Raw genomic sequence first — 6,058 nt, 5'->3', positions numbered from 1 at the left:
AGATTGCATGTCACAAAACAATATGCAATTAGAATACAATTAGGGTTGTGATTGTGTTCAAAAATATTTTAAAAACTATGTAAATTTGAGATTGTATGTTATGAGCCGCTATATAAAATTGTATAGTAAAAAATGTGTTAAGGTTATAACTATGTCCCATAGCAAAATTAAATAGTCATTTAACATTAAAATTGTATATTGGAAAAAAATATTTAAAATTAAAACTCTAAATCTTATTGAGATTGTATGTTATGAGCCACTATATAAAATTGTATAATTAAATAGTCATTTAACATTAAAATTGTATATTAGAAAAAAAAAATTAAAATTAAAACTCTAAATTTTAAAGATTTACCTAAACAACAATGGAATATTTAAAAAATATGTACTTTGTGATTTTAAACAGGTTATTAATCAATTTTTTTTTAACTATTTAAAATTAAAACCATATGATACTTATAATTATGCTATCAAGAATTTATATATGTATATGATTGAATTCATTAATCTATTATGTAATAAAAATATGTACAAAAATCGATGGGGAAATTTTGAAGTGACCATTTAATGTCAACATGACATGTTACATGGGAACATCCGTCTTGAGTGGTTTAATGTTACATGGGAGCATGCATCTTAGTGGTTCTGCTTGTTCTACTGTTTTGATTAAGGAAGAAGTTAATCAAGAAATATTTTAAACATTTATTTTAAGTTATATTGTCTTTTTGGTTAGTGGTTTTACTGTTTTGATTAAGGAAGAAGTTAATTAAGGAATATTTTAAATATTTATTTTTAGTTATATTTTTTTTGTTATTTTTATTTTTATTTTTAAGTATATTAGTTTTGAAAAAAATAAATATTAAATTGAATATTTTGAAAACTAAAAAAACATATAAAATTTATATTAAAAAATAAAAACTAAAAACTAAAAAAAATTATTACATATATACGAAACTTTATTATAATATTATGATTTATTAATACTATATTTTTAAAAATCATAACTTATTTCAAAATCAAAATATTTTATTTTAATTTATTTTTATAACATTTTTTAAATTGAAACTTAATACTTACAATATAACAAGATTATTAATTATGGATATTTATCTCCATTTTACCATGATTTGTTAGAATATCATGAGCAAGTACCATGGTCTATCAATACGACTTCCCCTAAAATCATAACTCAACCATAACTCATTTCAAAATCAAAATATTTTATTTTAATTTTATTTTATAGCATCTTTATATTCACTAATTTTTTGACTAGATAAGTACACAATCTCTATTCAAAAGAAAATTTGATATATATAAACTCTTAATTTGGTTGTCCATAAAAAAAAATTAGATTATTGACTTAAAGACACCTTGACTAATGTTGATTTAATGTGGAGTGAAGACAAAACCATTTAACCTAGCACTAATGGATGAAGATTGAGATTTACTAAGATCTCCCAAAATTTTACAAAAAAACTCTTATTATGTTATTTTTAATATTATATTATATTAATTTAATATATATATATATATATATATATATATATATATATATAAGGTACTAACATCGACATATATTACACTTGTTTATAAATGTTATTCAAAATATATGTTTGTAGTTATGAGGATTAGTTACACTTAGATTAAGTGATTAAGATTTAAAGTATATGTTATAAAAAATTTGAAATTAAAATTTAATAAAATAAAAAAGAAAATAATTATTAAAAATTAAAATTATATATTAATGCACTTATATATGAAAATATGTGTTATGGGTATATAATAAGATTATATATATTACAAAGTGTTTATAAAATTGTACAAAAGCCTATGTATTATGGTTATAGATATTTAATAAGATTGTCTGTTACTATAGAATGTGCATATGATTATAAAGAAGAAAGTATGTTATGGGTATTTTTTGAGTATGTGATAAGGAATAACGTTACTAGTATTTTTATGAGTATGTGATATGGAATAATTATGAGGGAAAATTTTAAATAAACTAGTGCACATCAATTTATAGTAAATGGATGGTAAACGTTAATGGTCATTAATATATAATAAGCATTAAAATATTCACTTCATTATATATCTCAAGTTACTAAAATTAAAAAATACATAAGAATTAATGAAATGATATATTTATTTCAAATATACCGGTTGTCGAGTAGATGGTGACAAGGTGTTCTATAAAGTCACTTTGAGGCTGTAACAGCCCTGGTGAAAAGTTCATGTAATAAAAGTTAATAAAGATAAAATAGTGCCAATAAGGGACACTTATTCCAAGGTGAATGTTGGGCAAATATATCCTAGTGGGCATCACTGGATGTGTGTTTTTGGCTAAGGTAATTGACAAAGGCATTAAAAGGCAAAACGACATTTTTGGCACATTTATTTATGAAAATAAAGGAAATTAGGAGAAAAGTAAGGTGAAAGGTCACAAGTTGCATGTGAGGAGGAAATTGAAGGAAAATAATGGAAAATGAAGAAATTAGAGGCCTCATTAATAAAAAGGCTTATGAGGATCAGTTGGCAAGCTTAGTCAGTGTTAAGCTTTTGGCCAGTTCAAGTTTGGAGCTCTCTTAGTATTCTCTCTCTCTCTCTCATACTCTTGGTCACTTAGAGTTTCCTTGGAGCACTCTAACTTTAGATCAAGGAAGGAAAAGAAAGCAAAGGAAAAGGAAGGAAAGCAAGGATCAAGGAAGAAGAGCAGGATCAGGGAGCTTCAACAGGAATACTTGTAGGTAACATATTGTGATTTCCTAGCTGGTTTGGACATGCATGACTTTACATGTTGGTGCATGGTTCTCTTGTTGTCGGTGGCATGGTTTTGCCGGGTTGCGACAGTGGTTTTCAACCTAGTCTTGGATTTTTCTGGATGCCATGGTGTTGGGATGTTTATTTCAATTTTTCAGCTTTGGTTTGTTGAATGGATTTCAAAATCCTGGGTGGAGGTGGTCTCAAGTTTCATTCCTAAAGGCCTAGGAATCCCTTGACCGGTTCTGGCGAGATACACGGTAAAGCCTGAGGGAGGAGTCTCGGTTTAAGACCTAGTGATCCGGGTTTGGATTGCGGTAAATCCTAAGAGACTGACCTAAATTTAGGGCCTAGTGGCCCGAGATTGGATTGCAGTAAAGCTTGAGAGACAAGGAGACGGAAAAATCCTCAAGGATAGAGATGGATTCTGGATGACATTCCAAGTTCGGTTCGGTTGTGATTAGAGCACTGGGTTTGGTGTGATCATGGTTGCTTGGGTGGATATGGGAGTAGGGGGTGTTATAGATTGGTATCAGAGCGTGGTTGCACTCTCCTTGGGTGAATGTGTTGGTCATGCATGCATGCTAGTTGCATGTGTGTCTCTTACACTTGCATTCCATGTGCTTCTTGCATTGTATAATGATTGATCATGATTGTAGTAAGGTTGTCATGAGGAACTTGATTTGATTTTGTGGAATGCATCATCATGAGTATGTGACTGGTTACATATTGTTATATGTTGCTTATATGTTGTTATATGTTTCTTGATTACATCCTTGTATGGTAGGTTTCATTCTTGTATGTTTAATTACATGTATCAATCTTGTAGGTTGGTTACAAGAATTGATTGCTCATGCTCGATTACATGTGTTCATGCATATGTGTAGTTGATTAGGAATTGCTTATGCATGTTGATGGTTACATGTGGCAATGTCTACAATGGAGTAATGGTTGTTGTCATGCATGAGGTCATGGTTTTTGTAGTTGATATGGTCATGCATTGATGACTGGACTCTAACTAGAATGATGTGTATATGGTTGGTACTCATGTGTTATATGCAGTTATCATGCATGCATGGTCTTGATTATAGTTATGAATGAATAGTAGGTCAAACATGCCTTGTGAAGTCATGGTACACAATCTAGGTCATCAGGGTGATATTGGTATGTTATGATGCTAATATGTTGGTTGAGATAGAGCAGGAGATGAAGATCATCATAATGAGGTTGCAACATTAGACTTTGGGGTAAGAGTAGACTGTCATACATGTATTATATGTTTGGCATGCAAGTATGTAAGTCAAGGATTGTTATATGCATTAGGGTTATATACATTAGTTTTATGTACGTGTGTTTTGATGTTATGGTTACATTCATGATAGATGTTAGTTGATTAGTGTAGTTATATGCACGTGTAAAATAGTCAAGAATGATAGTAACCTGTAGTTGTATGCATTGCTATTATTGTTTTATATTAGATAACCTGATGATTATGTTATATGTTTTTGATAAGCATGATAGGTTAACTTGTTGTTATATTCTAGTAACTTGATGATTAGGTTTATTACATTAAGATCTTTGATGTTATATGTATCATGCTAAATTGGATTGGCCTATGCAAATGGTTAGGGTTACGACATTCAGGTATGAGGCGACATATTTTCTATATGGTGTTGTACTAATCTAGATTGACTTTGCATATGTGTGAATGATAATTGTGTATGAGTTATGATGTAAACATGTTAGTTTGTGAGTATTTGGATATCAAGATCTTATTTATGTTTGAGTTAATATCTTGTGAAGTGATATCATGTTAACTGGATTGATTGTGCAGACAAGATTGCCTCCCCTGAGATACATTAAGGTATGAACTTGTTTATGTCATCTACCTTGTGCTTGATTGTTTGATTATGACATCTATTTGGTGTTTGAGTGTTTGGTGTCTAGTTGATTTATTTAACATGGTATGTTTGCAAGTTGGTTGAATGTTTGATGAATTTCATAATATGAGTATGCGTTCCAATGATCTTGTTTTAAGATGATTGTACTAACACATATGTGTTGAGACAATTGATATGTACTTGAATGTAGTTGACAATTGTAGCATTATGTCTAATGACTATGAGTTGACTATGGGTTATGACATGATTGTTTGTAAAAGTTGATTTCAAATTGATAGATATGATTGTCTTGATATTTGGAACATGTGGTTGACATGTGTGAGCAGTTGCAGGAAACATGCTTGGTATTAGTGTGACAAGGTAATAGTTGATGTGTTTATATAACTAACAATTGGGTGATGTGACAATACATAGTAAGCCTCGATTGTAACAAGGTAAAAAGGTAAAGGAAAGGAATTGGGAAATAATTCCTTTGGCTATGTTTGGAAACCCTAATTCCAAAAAAATGAGTACTATGCATACAAGAAGTCTTTTTAACCTTGATTTGTCTGAAATTATGTGGATATGTTATATATTCATGGACATGTAATTGACATGTATATCAACTAGTCTCTAGTTAAATGTGGATTTGTCAAGGGAATTGGAGCCCCTTGAGAAATGGCATGGATGTGTTCAGCTACAAGGCAACGTGCTTGGCACAACAAGATAAGGTATTTGGTGTATTTTTATATTTATTTATGCACTGATAGTTATGTGTTTATGGTGGTATGATGTAGGGGATTGCATGGCAAAGAAATTGCCATGAAATTTTGAAGAAGGCTTTGGTTGAGCTTTCCTTGGGAACCATGGGGATTGAGTCATGGTGTCTATGGTTAGTCTTTTGCTTTTGGTATTTTGTGATTGTTGTGCTTGATTTGTGATTTTACATGTGTATGGTGCATAGTTATGCCACTTTATTACGGTGTCATGTTGTTATTGGTTTTCATGGTTTTCTTCTTGGTTGTTTCTTGGTATTTCCTTTTATGTTTTGAGTCTTGGGAATTGGTTTGGGGAAGAGGAAGAGTTGATGGAGCTTGGGGAAATTTGTGTGGTACCCGACAGGTGATGTAAGACTTACATGAAGCTCGTTGCATGAGTAAGCACAACATAAGTTAAGACTATGACTGTCGGTTGGATTGATTGCTCCGTAGTGGTAAACAGATGGTGGCAACACAGGCATGTGAAAGGTAACTAGAAAAGGTAAAGTAAATGGATATGAGACGTCAAATGCCTTGGGTATGTGGGGAACTATTATTCTCGATGTTACGCATATGTTGCATGCATAAAGGAGGTTCTCTTAACCTTGACCTTATGATATTTGGTAATTATGTTGTAATCATGATTGTGTTGATGTTTAT

This window comes from Pinus tabuliformis, chromosome 3_2 (assembly GCF_031772625.1).
Source record: "Pinus tabuliformis cultivar Carrire ecotype Pingquan chromosome 3_2, CPIR1, whole genome shotgun sequence".
In the NCBI taxonomy this organism is placed as follows: Eukaryota; Viridiplantae; Streptophyta; class Pinopsida; order Pinales; family Pinaceae; genus Pinus; species Pinus tabuliformis.
Note: the sequence above shows the minus strand (reverse complement) of the source record.